Genomic DNA, 13,194 nt, shown 5'->3' with positions numbered 1-13,194 from the left:
TCAAAGAACCAATGAGTTGACTGTTATCATCATATAACTGAATGAAACTAAAATCTGAGACTACTGACTTGTACAGATTTGAGGTGATACAGGAACTGTAGCTTTTACCTGTTACTTGAATGTGGGAACACTATTCAAACAGTCTCAGAGGCAGTGGTGCATGATTTCCATAATGCCATGGATATAAAGCAATTAAAGTTATGTAAGAAGTGAACAAGTACTGTCAGACTAAGAGGTGCTTAATATTTCATGAATATAATGGTCTTCCAGGTCTTGGAGAAAATGGTCAATCAGTACTATTGATTGCTGATTTTGTTTCTGTTAATGGGATAAGTGGGGATCATGTGATCAAAGGCTTAAAGAGGTGCTGAGGGTCTCATTTTCTGACTACATTGATGCAGTGCTGTGCTGTACAAAGGAGAGAGGTAAGATGTGAGATTTGCCTGGTGATGAGCGATCCCCTGCTCTGACCAGAAACCAGGGCTGGGCACTGGGACCCAGATGGAGCAAAGGACCTTGTTTGATCCAAAGTTTCATTTAGCCTGGTGTTATGATCAGGATGGGCACATGTAGCAAAATGGTGAGACAATGGACTCCATATTTATGAGTCTCTTCTGCTTTGTCCCCCTCCCTGTTTTTATATTATTTTTGTTTCACTATATGCTAACTAATTTGGATGCAAATTTTAAAAAATAAAAAATAAAATTAAAAAATGGTGAGGCAATGTAGCAAAACTCTATTTGGACGGAGAAAAAAAGAGCCTCCCAAGAGAGGAGAAAGAAATAGTGAGAGATTGGAACGATATTTCCAGGTAAAATCTGAGAACCACTAAGTTTGCCCTTGGTTGTGTACAGGGATGATGTACTCAGGTAAAGGTGACTACTACCAGACAGCCTTCCCACCAGCCCATTCAGGCTCATACCTAAAAGCTGTGGCACCTCCAGAAGAGCTATTTCACTAAAAGTTCTGCTAACTGGCTGAGGAAAGGAGAGACAGGGCTTTGGTACACTGGGAGCACGTGACACACATTTGGCCCACTTTGCCAAGAACACCATGGCACCTCTCAGTTGATACCAAGCCCCTTTCAAGCTCCTCAAACATCTGTCCTGTCTCTCTGAGTTGACTCAAGGTATCAAATGGGAACACCTTCAACTGTACCAAACTCAGAAATTCACCTGGTTTCCTTCTACACACCTCTTATCAAGAAAGAAGGACTCCTCTTCTATATGAGGCAGATTCCTGAAGCATTGTTCTAGAATCCAGGCATCTGATCCCCCCCTTAGAGATCACACTGTACCAATTGCCCTTTCTGCTAGCTCCACCCTGGCAGCATTTGAGCACGCTGAATTATCAGTCAGATTTACTTTAAAAAGAAGGAAGAGGACTCTTTCAAGCCACCATATTCTCCAATTAATACCCTTTAAACTTTCCTTTCTGGCCATGTTGACTTTAACATAATTTATTACAATATTTCAAATATACATAAATATCTGTGTACCTACTACCCAGATTGAACAAATCTTAAACTTGTACATATTTGTTTCAGATATATTTTTATTTCCAAAACAGAACATGTATTTACAACTGAAATTCCCTGTTTCTTTCTCTGATCACTGCCAGTAGGAAACCACAAACTTAAGTTGGTGTGTATGCTACTCGTGAATGCTACATACTTGTACTATATGGGTATGCAGCCATATGTGATGTAGACTCTTACTTTGCAAGCTCTCAAACTTTAATTAAAAAGTATAATATCACATGGATTATTTTGTAACTTGCTTTTACATAAACATTGTTTTTAAGATGTTATCATGTTGACTGCAAGCGCTCTCACTTTTATTTTGTTACTGGTGTGTATGACATCTTGTTTTTAAAACCTCATGCCATATCTTTTTATTGTTTTATGCCACCAGAATTTGTGAAATTCGCCTGCATATTTATCCCATCTTCTGCTCATGATTTTTCCCTTCACATCATATTTTTTCATTTGTGATTGCAGTTCTTCTGAAGTGAACTCTTTAGAATCTTCTTTAATTAGAGTGAGCTGTGGGGAAATGTGCTCAGTTTTCATTTGAAATTATCTATATTTTGCTCTAATTATAGAAAGATAATTGTTCTGGATATATAATTCCAGGTCCACAAGTTTTTCTGTCAACACAGTGAAGATACTATTCCATAGTCTTTTGGATTCCATATTTTAGTGTAGAAGTCTGCTATCAGTTTCATTGCCATTCCTTTGGAAATTATCTCTTTTTTCTAACCTGGCTCTGTTTAAAATCTTATCTTTGCCTTTGGTGTTTCTTTATGATGTGCAGGGTGTGTTGTTGTCGTCGTTGTTGTTGTTTTCTTTAATTCTGCTTTTATAGGAATTTGCAAAGCTGTACAATGGCTTCTTTTATCTCTTCTGGAAAAGTCTCAATCATTGCCTATTCAAATATTGCTTCTGCCCTATTCTCTCTCTCTTCTCTGCAATTTCTTCCCTTAACTGTCAGATATTTCTTTTCTTTGATTCTGTGTTTTATTCTGGATAGTTTTTTCAGATCTATCTGAAGTTCACTAATTCTCTCTTTTAATTGTGCCTAATCTACTGTTAAACTCATTCATTATACTTTTCTATGCCAATCATCATATTTCAATATCTAAATGCTTTTGTTAATATAATTCATCCTGTTTTATAGTGTTTTACTTTTTGTTTGCATTTCTGTTACTTGAAAACCATTAAACATTCTTATTTTATGGTGACTGTTCTATAATTCCACTACCTGAAATATTTTCAGGTCAAATACTTATATTTCTGCTGATTTTTATTCATTATGCCTCATTTCCTTATATGTGTGTAGAGGTATGTGTTATTTTTTATTTCCAGAACTTTATCTGTTGAAATTATTTGAGACCGGTAGGAAAGCTAGATCCCCAGGGAAGATTTGAATTTGATTCTGCCACATGCCTGGGGGAATCTACCAGCCAGAATCAATTTAAACTAAATTCTTAGGTAAATGGATAGTTTGATTTTGGAATGCAAACCTACATAAGGGTTGGTGTGTTATAAGTTTTAAGAAGAGATTTTTTTCCCTTTATTCCCTTTACCTACTCAGCTCCAAAGTTTGAGAAGGGCAATTTTCCTTGCAGTTCCTTGGTGAGGTAGTTGGTGATGAGATGGGTGGTTTATTTCTAGTTTACACTTTCATGGACAGTGTGGCCATTTGAGATATCAGCTTTAAGTGGGGACACAGGAAGGGTGAGGGAAAGCATTCTTACTAGACTCCCCACTTTGGATAAGCCCTGTACTATGTACTCTGTAGAGCCACAAAATCCAAGATTCAAGGCCCCTCAATTTGGCAAACACACTTAAGGTGGAAGCTGGCTTACATGCCCTGTTTACTTCTGGTTACTTGATTTTATTTAGTTTTTGACCTCTGACTATTCCCAACCAACGTGCCAATTCAAAGATGCTTTCTCCAATGTTACATATCCAGTGTTCCAGCAGGAGGATTTGACAGAGTCCCTAGCCTGTCATTCTGCAGGAATTACAGCTCTCACCCATTCTTTACACAAGAATGGTATATCTAAGGTTCATGTTCACTCAAATCCCCCTCCTGGTTATTTTTATTTCTTTATAACCCAGATGCATGCTTTATTTATGATATATTATTTAATTTAATTTAAATTTTTAATTTTTTAATTAAAAATTTTTTTAAAAAAATTTACATCCAAATTGGTTATCATCTAGTGCAACAATGATTTCAAAAGTAGATTTCTTAATGCCCCTTACCCATTTGGCCCATCCCCCCTCCCACAACCCCTCCAGCAACCCTCTGTTTGTTCTCCATGTTTAAGAGATTCTTATGTTTTGTCCCCTTCCCTGTTTTCATATTATTTTTGCTTCCCTTACTTTATGTTCATCTGTTTTGTCTCTTAAAGTTCTCATATGAGTGAAGTCATATGATATTTGTCTTTCTCTGACTGACTAATTTCACTTAGCATAATACCCTCCAGCTCCATCCACGTAGTTGCAAATGGCAAGATTTCATTCTTTTTGATTGCCAAGTAATACTCCATTGTATATATTACCACATCTTCTTTATCCATTCATCCATCAATGGGCATTTGGGCTCTTTCCATACTTTGGCTATTGTTGATAGTGCTGCTATAAACATTGGAGTGCATTTGTCCCTTCAAGACAGCTTACCTATATTCCTTGAATAAATGCCTAGTAGTGCAATTTCTGGGTCGTAGGGTAGTTCTATTTTTAATTTTTTGAGGAACCTCCATACTGTTTTCCAGAGTGGCTTCACCAGTTTGCATTCCCACCAACAATGCAACTTTCTCCGCATCCTCACCAACATCTGTTTTTGCCTGAGTTGTTAAAGTTAACCGTTCTGACAGGTGTAAGGTGGTATCTCAGTGTGGTTTTTATTTGTATTTCCCTGATGATGATTGAGGTTGAGCATTTTTTCATGTGTCGGTTGGCCATCTGGATGTCTTCTTTGGAGAAATGTCTATTCATGTCTTTTGCCCATTTCTTCACTGGATTATTTGGCTTTTTGGGTGTTGAGTTTGATAAGTTCTTTATGGATTTTGGATACTAACCCTGATAATGTCATTTCCAAATATGTTCTCCCGCTCCGTTGATTGCCTTTTAGTTTTTCTAACTGTTTCCTTCGCTGTTCAGAAGGTTTTTATTGTGATGAGGTCCCAATAGTTCATGTTTGCTTTTGCTTCCCTTGCCTCTGGAGATCTGTTGAGTAAGTTGCTGCGGCCAAGGTCAAAGAGGTTTTGCTTGCTTTCTCCTCGAGGATTTTGATTGCTTCCTGTCTTACATTGAGGTATTTCATCCATTTTGAGTTTATTTCTGTGTATGGTGTAAGAAAGTGGTCCAGGTTCATTCTTCTGCATGTTGCTGTCCAGTTTTCCCAGCACCACTTGATGAAGAGACTGTCTTTATTCCATTGGATATTCTTTCCTGCTTTGTCAAAGATGAGTTGGCCATATGCTTGTGGGTCCATTTCTGGGTTCTCTGTTCTGTTCCATTGATCTGAGTGTCTGTTTCTGTGCCAGCCTTCCTGTTTAAAGCCTGTCATGGGCTCCATATCACTCTAAGTCTAAACTCACAGCCTTAAGGTGGTTTTTAAGCTCCTCCTCCTGCCTCTGCAACATCTCCAGTCTCCTTTTTTTTCTTTTTATCAGCAATCACCCAAGCACCCTCTTTTTACTGAAACTGAATTATACTACTTGCAGTCATTAGAAAAACCCATGCCCTTTCCCTCTCTCTGTTTTTAAATGCATTGCAATTCATTCGTCTTTCCTTTTTGCCTTCTTTCTTCTAGTTCCACCTTTTCTTACCTAATTGCTATGTGCCTTCAGGTTTTAGTCTAAATGTTACTTTTCCTAGAGAGGAGTCTGGATGCAGGGTCCTGCCTCTTTGTTCCTACTTTACCTATCATGATGTAGTTGCATGTTTGCGGGTCTATGTTTCCTGAGGTACAAGATTTGTGCATTGCATCCCCCATTCTGGAACCCTCCAGTGCAGTGCCTACCACACATTTGGAATGCTGATTCTTTAAAATGAGCTGTTTTTAGAAGACTGCTCTGGAGCTCTGGTTATCCCCATCTTGGTTCCTGTCAGGAGACAGTGGGAGACAAAGCAGAAATAGCTGTGGACCCACCCTGCTATAGAAGTGGTGTCAGAAACAGAGTCTGGGTACCAGGTGGGCACAATCGTCCAGGGGCTTCAGTGGCCAAGCTCAATAAACACAGCATCCCAGTTGGTATGGTGGATCAACCAAGGGAGCCTGGAGTAGAAGTGGAAGCAAATGGCAGATAGCTCCAGACAGCTGAACACTCTCATTTGTGAGCAAGCATGAGCCACCTCCTGAAACCTTCCAGAATTGCTGAATGACGTTTTGTAGCATACTATAGTGCTGAGATAGCAGCAGAGCCAAATGTGTGTAATGAAGCATGTTGCTCCATTGTATTTTCAGGCAAGTGAGGCCTAGGGAAACCCACTTTACACCCAGATGGATTGCCCCTCAATGAGCTTACTAACTAGTGACAAGAGCAAGTTGACAATGTATTAATATCACAAGATGAGAATTCTGTAAAACTAAACTACCTGAATTAACAGAGAGAAGGGGAAATCCTCTTACTAAGGAGAAAAGGCCTAACATAATTGCTACTTCCCCTGCTGTCTCTGTCCACAAAGAACCCAAAGTGTGACAGAAAGTCAACATGGCATAGGTAGAGCGTATGGCTTCCCATACTTTTGCCCTCAGGATATATGCATGCTTTAGCATTCAGATTATTTTGTTTTCTAATATTCAACTGGGCCATGTTTCTTCTCAGCTAGAGAAATACATGGCTGGAGCTTTGGGGATGAGGAGGGGAGTGGTGAGAGTAGAGTCTAGGAATCAGGAGGCCAAATCAAAGTGCCTCACGCATCGAGCAAGTTTCTAGACTCTTTCCGAGGGCAAAGAAAAATCCTCATATAATTAAGTTCCCTAGAGTTTTTTCAAGTTCTAGAGTTAGTGGTCTCTGATAGAGCCCCCAGACTCCATATTTGAAGTGCAAGAAGATAGTTATTAAACCAAGACAAGGATAGGGAGATGACCTGTGTCCTGTCTAAAGCAGGTAGAGCTTCCTACTCTATGGGGTTTGGAGCCTAGTTTTATCACATTTCTGGTTTTCTAAGAAAGACTGCCCCCAAAAGTCTAGATTTTTAAACACTGACTCAAAACCTTTTTTAACTCTTTGAGGATGGATTGCTCTGCATTCATCAGATTGTGACCTCTAGTCAATATACCAAGATTTGAATACCCTGGGCCAACTGAGCTGGGACCCCCACTCTAGTGTTCTTTGAAGAAGAATTCTTCCATTGTTAAATCCCTTCTTTCCTTTATCAGTCCCCTGGTCATTTTGTAAAGTCAATAAGTGTTAACTGTGTCTACTGAATTGTCCCCAAGGGGACTCAGTGTATCACAGTGCACCTCTTGCAATAGAGTCTCTTAGGAGAGGCACAGAGAAGAGAGACAGAATACAACAAAATGAATAAAGGAGACAGCTGTTTCCAAGAATAGAACCACCATATCCCAATGGGCCTGTAGAAATTCCAGAGAAAGTACAATGTAGAGACAAGATAAAGCCATGTGCGTAATCACAGTGCTGTTTTCATCCTAACCAGGTACATGCCCTTGAACTGCAGGTGCTGAGCATGGCATCTGTTTACAAATTAGGCAATTGGAGATGGCTAAAAGTATTCATCTCTTTTACTACTTCCTTCAGTATGTATAATATTAGCAAAATGTCTCAATGGCTGGTAAATCATCTTTAATTCCTTTGGAACTCATCGTAGTAATATTAACCATGATGGATTCTTGTGGTATTTAAAGAACTAGATTGTCAATTAGCTTTTATGAGATACATCACAGTCATCAGCATTGTATCAGATCTCCTTTTCAAAGAAGCCAGTTATTAAAATGTACAATAATTTGCTTTTATTATAATCTATCTAAAAGCCAAAGCTAGTCTCCAAAATAATTTAAAGTTTTAAGTTGCAATGTAAGAGACCTTTTCTTCAAAATGACTGCATAATGTAGTGTCACAGTTCTTGGTTAATTATTTTGCAGACTGTGAATTTTAGTTAATCGTTTCTTGCAAGGACCAAATAACATAGGTGCTTCCTAACAGCCTCTCTGGGAATAACTACTGTCCTTTCAGAAGCTAATTAATCAAGCCATGCTCATAAAAACTTAAGTAACTACCCACCAAGGTGGGAGTCCCGCTCCTGGAAATCGCTTGCCCATAGTGTTGACCTTGGCAGAGAGAAAGGGCACTGAGTCAACTCTGACTTGGCACAGCCCCCACCAAGGACCTTTCATGCCATCCAGGATGGTCATCTGCTCAGGATAACCTGGAATTTTAAAGCCTTATCATCACTGCAAGTGCCCTTCAGAACTTAGTGCTACTTACAGCTTGAAGAGGCAGAGATAGATGGGCTCTGATGGAAACATGGGAAGATGAGGAACACCCAAGTTCTCTGCTTTGAATTCAATGGCTATACGTTTATTTAATCATTTACCAAAATCTTAGAATCAAATCGAAGAAATACTGCCCCTGCCCATCAGGAACCTATGGGCCCATAGTACACATAGCTACACCCAAGCCAACAACAAGATGAGGCAGAGTTTCCAACTCTGCCTTGGGCAGCACCATGAAGGTTCCCATCTCCACCATTAGATTTACCTCATTTAACTGCAATTCATAGAATCTCGTTTTTCTCCCTTACTAGCCTGTAAATTCCTTCAAGACGGGGACTGTTCATCTCTGTATCTGTGGCACCTTACACAATGCCCGATTCATGTTTAATGAACAAATAAATATAACAACAAGTAACATTTAATGAGCATATATTACAAACAGGTCCTATGTTGGATGCTTTAAAAATGTCCCATATAGGGGCGCCTGGGTGGCTCAGTCAGTTAAGTGTCCAACTTTGGCTCAGGTCATGATCTCAGGGTTGATGAGTTTGAGCCCTGTGTCTGGCTCTGTGCTGACAGCTCAGAGCCTAGAGCCTGCTTCAGATTCTGTGTCTCACTCTTTCTCTGTGTCACTCCCTATCGTGCTCTCTCTCTCTCTCAAAAATAAATAAATATTTTTTTTAAAATTAAAAAACAATGCCATATAATTCCTCCAAAAATCCTTCAAGGGAAGCTCATTATACTTCTTATAAGAAAAGTATTATAATTCCTGTTTTACTCATAAGAAAATTGAGATTTGGAGAAACCAGAGTAATTTTCCCCAAGTCCACAGCTGTTAAGTGGCAGAGTTGGCATGAGATCCTCAATCTCCTAGGTTTACCTTTTTGACTGCTATGCATTACTATTTCAATAAAAACTCCAGCATGTTTTGAAAAGTCACACACACACACACACACACACGACAGTGATCCATTTCAAACTAAGACAGGAAGGGGATTGGAAGCTTTCCTGGTGCGGGGGGGGGGGGTCCCTGAGCTGGTCCTTCAAGTATGAGAGGGCTTTAATCAGTATTCCCATCGGAAGTAGGGTCATGCAGAAGGCAGGGAAGAAGCTCAGTATTGGTGTGAGGGTGTGACCACGAGAAGTGAATAGACTGGGTACACCTCAGAGACAATTCCTAGAATCACCGTGGTTGGTGTGATAGCTCAAAGAAGCAGCCCTACTGCCACCAATATGACTCATTCACCAGCCCACTGACATTAACTCAAAAGTATCACTAACTGAATCAGTGCACAAAGTGATCCTTTTCCTCAGTGCTCCTCTGTGTGCATGTAGACACACAAACACAACCCATGATAGCTGTACGGAGGGAAAAACTCAGTAGTCAACAGCCTCTGGCCAGGGGAGATAACATTTCAGGCCTGATTTAAACTGCCCATGTGTCAACCATTCTTGTTGATGGGGATCTCACAATGAATGTCCTAGGCTTAGCTTTATTAAGCTTCCTCCAGCCACAGCTCAGAATTATGGGTCAACCCTGAAAGGAGGATGAATAGGCATGGAAGGAATTATCAGGAAAGGTGTGTAAATGGGACAGGTCCAGTGGCCAGAGCATCTCACATTATTTATCAGTTTGTTTACATAGCCACAATCCATTCTCTTGGATGCCCTAGAAAAAAACAAATGTGCCAGAGGATTGAGTGTGAAGTACATTACATGAGATAAACACATATAAGTAACTCAGTTATAGGGGGCAATCCCCTCTGACCCATGATTTTGCCAAATTGAACTCCTCATGGTTGAGTGGCACTTCGCACTTTTCCTCAGATTAGTTTGAGCTCACTCCAGAATATTTATTGAGGAGACCTTTCATTATAAAGCAGCCAAGTACCAGTTACCTGAAATATATGCAAGTTTTTAAAGTCTACATTCAAGGTTTAGAACCTTTTCGCTTATGAAAAATGTCCTACCTGGCCTCTCCCTGTCTCATTTGGGAGATTAAACAGTAGCTATATAGTTGAACTGAAAAATTCACTTGGCTCTGAAGAAGCCATTATCATTGAAATTCAAGACCCTTGATCTAAGGTGTCTTGGAGAACTATTGTATGCTATATACTATACATTAGAGTGGAGAGTACAATGCAAAATTAGTCTTTGAAAAGAGTTACAAGAGAAAGACTTGCATGAAAATAAATATGGTTGTCATAACAACTGATCTGCATGGGTTGTATGTCATCCAGGGAATCTGAGGTGTGGGTCACACCAATCACAGGAACAGCTGGAGGTCGTCAAGACTGTAGCAGGTAGGATATTTTCTTCTGCTATGAAGGTTATTTTTCCTCTTGAGTGAATAGTGCAGGAATGTAACTAAAGCAGAGGTAGACTCAGTCAGGGAATCCTTTACAAGGAGAGTAAAAGCCAAAGAAATACTCCAGCAGGGAAAAGATCAAGATTGGAAGTGTCTAAGAGAGACAGGATTTTGCAAAAGCAGAAAGAATTTGCAAGGTCATTTCACATCAAACAGTGGCAGGCAAAGTTCTGAGCAGAACAGTAGGAGAAAAAAAGAGAAAAAAGAAAGAAAAGAAAAGAGAAAGAAAGAAAACAGAGCAGAGACTTCATCCAAGTTGTTTGCCACATAAAATTATGCCATTCTGATTGTAAGAGATGTTAAAAGGTTCTTACTAAGGTTCTGGTATTTTTTGCATTCCTATGATGCTATTGAGATACATTCATTAAGGAATATACTACTCTCTCAATACTAAGTGTGTGCCTAAAACTATGCCAGTCACCATAAGGTGTAATTCAACAGACCATTGCACTAGAGTAAACAAAACCTTGTTAAAAATAGAGTCCTGAACCCTTCCGTAGACTTATTCAAAATCCCTAGGGGTGGACCTGGGACTATAAGCTTTTAAAAAAGCATCCCAAGTGATTCTCAGGTACACTGATCTTTGAAAAGCACTACCACATTGGAAAACATAGCAAATGTAAGGTGTGGTCCCTGCAATCTAGAACCATGTAATCTAACTGAGGAATTTAGATAATGCTTAATAGTCTTGTGAATGCTATAGGACCTTAAAGACAATTACAACCCAAAAAGTCCTCAGGCAACCTCCCATGATCTTACCTTCCTCTTCCAACCAAGAGTGTTTTTCATTTTATTTTTAACTTTCAGATGACATTGGTTATTTTCTACTTAACAATTATTTGTGTGCCTCCTCTCCTATAACTTAAGTTCCTTGAGAACAGGAGCCATGCCTGATCTATCTTTCTAATTAATGAGTGCTTGAATGGATAATGCAAGAATGAAAGGAGGGAGGATGGGAAGAACTACAAGGACACAGTAATTAAAAATGTCTTCCTGAAGGAGAAAATTCTTTTCTTTTTCAATATATGAAATTTATTGTGAAATTAGTTTCCATACAACACCCAGTGCTCATCCCAAAAGGTGCCCTCCTCAATACCCATCACCCACCCTCCCCTCCCTCCCACCCCCCATCAACCCTCAGTTTGTTCTCAGTTTTTAAGAGTCTCTTATGCTTTGGCTCTCTTCCACTCTAACCTCTTTTTTTTTCCTTCCCCTACCCCATGGGTTTCTGTTAAGTTTCTCAGGATCCACATAAGAGTGAAAACATATGGTATCTGTCTTTCTCTGTATGGCTTATTTCACTTAGCATCACACTCTCCAGTTCCATCAATGTTACTACAAAGGGCCATATTTTGTTCTTTATCAGTGCCCTGTAGTACTCCATTGTGTATATAAACCACAATTTCTTTATCCATTCATCAGTTGATGGACATTTAGGCTCTTTCCATAATTTGGCTATTGTTGAGAGTGCTGCTATAAACATTGGGGTACAAGTGTCCCTATGCATCAGTACTCCTGTATCCCTTAGGGAAATTCCTAGCAGTGCTATTGCTGGGTCATAGGGTAGGTCTATTTTTAATTTTCTGAGGAACCTCCACACTGTTTTCCAGAGTGGCTGCACCAATTTGCATTCCCACCAACAGTGCAAGAGGGTTCCGTTTCTCCACATCCTCGCCAGCATCTATAGTCTCCTGATTTGTTCATTTTAGCCACTCTGGCGTGAGGTGATATCTGAGTGTGGTTTTGATTTGTATTTCCCTGATAAGGAGCGACGTTGAACATCTTTTCATGTGCCTATTGGCCATCCGGATGTCTTCTTTAGAGAAGTGTCTATTCATGTTTTCTGCCCATTTCTTCACTGGGTTGTTTTTCGGTTGTGGAGGTTGGTGAGCTCTTTATAGATTTTGGATACTAGTGCTTTGTCCGATATGTCATTTGCAAATATCTTTCCCATTCCATCGGTTGCCTTTTAGTTTTGTTGGTTGTTTCCTTTGCTGTACAGAAGCTTTTTATCTTCATAAGGTCCCAGTAATTCATTTTTGCTTTTAATTCCCTTGCCTTTAGGGATGTGTCGAGTAAGAGATTGCTACGGCTGAGGTCAGAGAGGTCTTTTCCTGCTTTCTCCTTTAGGGTTTTGATGGTTTCCTGTCTCACATTCAGGTCCTTTATCCATTTTGAGTTTATTTTTGTGAATGGTGTGAAAAAGTGGTCTAGTTTCAACCTTCTGCAAGTTGCTGTCCAGTTCTCCCAGCACCATTTGTTAAAGAGACTGTCTTTTTTCCATTGGTGTTCTTTCCTGCTTTGTCAAAGATGAGTTGGCCATACGTTTGTGGGTCTAGTTCTGGGGTTTCTATTCAATTCCATTGGTCTATGTGTCTGTTTTTGTGCCCATACCATGCTGTCTTGATGATTAGAGCTTTGTAGTAGAGGCTAAAGTCTGGGATTGTGATGCCTCCTGCTTTGGTCTTCTTCTTGAAAATTACTTTGGCTATTCGGGGCCTTTTGTGGTTCTGTATGAATTTTAGGATTGCTTGTTCTAGTTTCGAGAAGAATGCTGGTGCAATTTTGATTGGGATTGCATTGAATGTGTAGATAGCTTTGGGTAGTATTGACATTTTGACAATATTTATTCTTCCAATCCATGAGCACGGAATGTTTTTCCATTTCTTTATATCTTCTTCAATTTCCTTCATAAGCTTTCTATAGTTTTCAGCATACAGATCTTGTACATCTTTGGTTAGATTTATTCCTAGGTATTTTATGTTTCTTCCTGCAATTGTGAATGGGATCAGTTTCTTTATTTGTCTTTCTGTTGCTTCATTATTAGTGTATAAGAATGCAACTAATTTCTGT

This window comes from Felis catus, chromosome E2 (assembly GCF_018350175.1).
Source record: "Felis catus isolate Fca126 chromosome E2, F.catus_Fca126_mat1.0, whole genome shotgun sequence".
In the NCBI taxonomy this organism is placed as follows: Eukaryota; Metazoa; Chordata; class Mammalia; order Carnivora; family Felidae; genus Felis; species Felis catus.
This window is presented reverse-complemented; position numbering follows the sequence as displayed.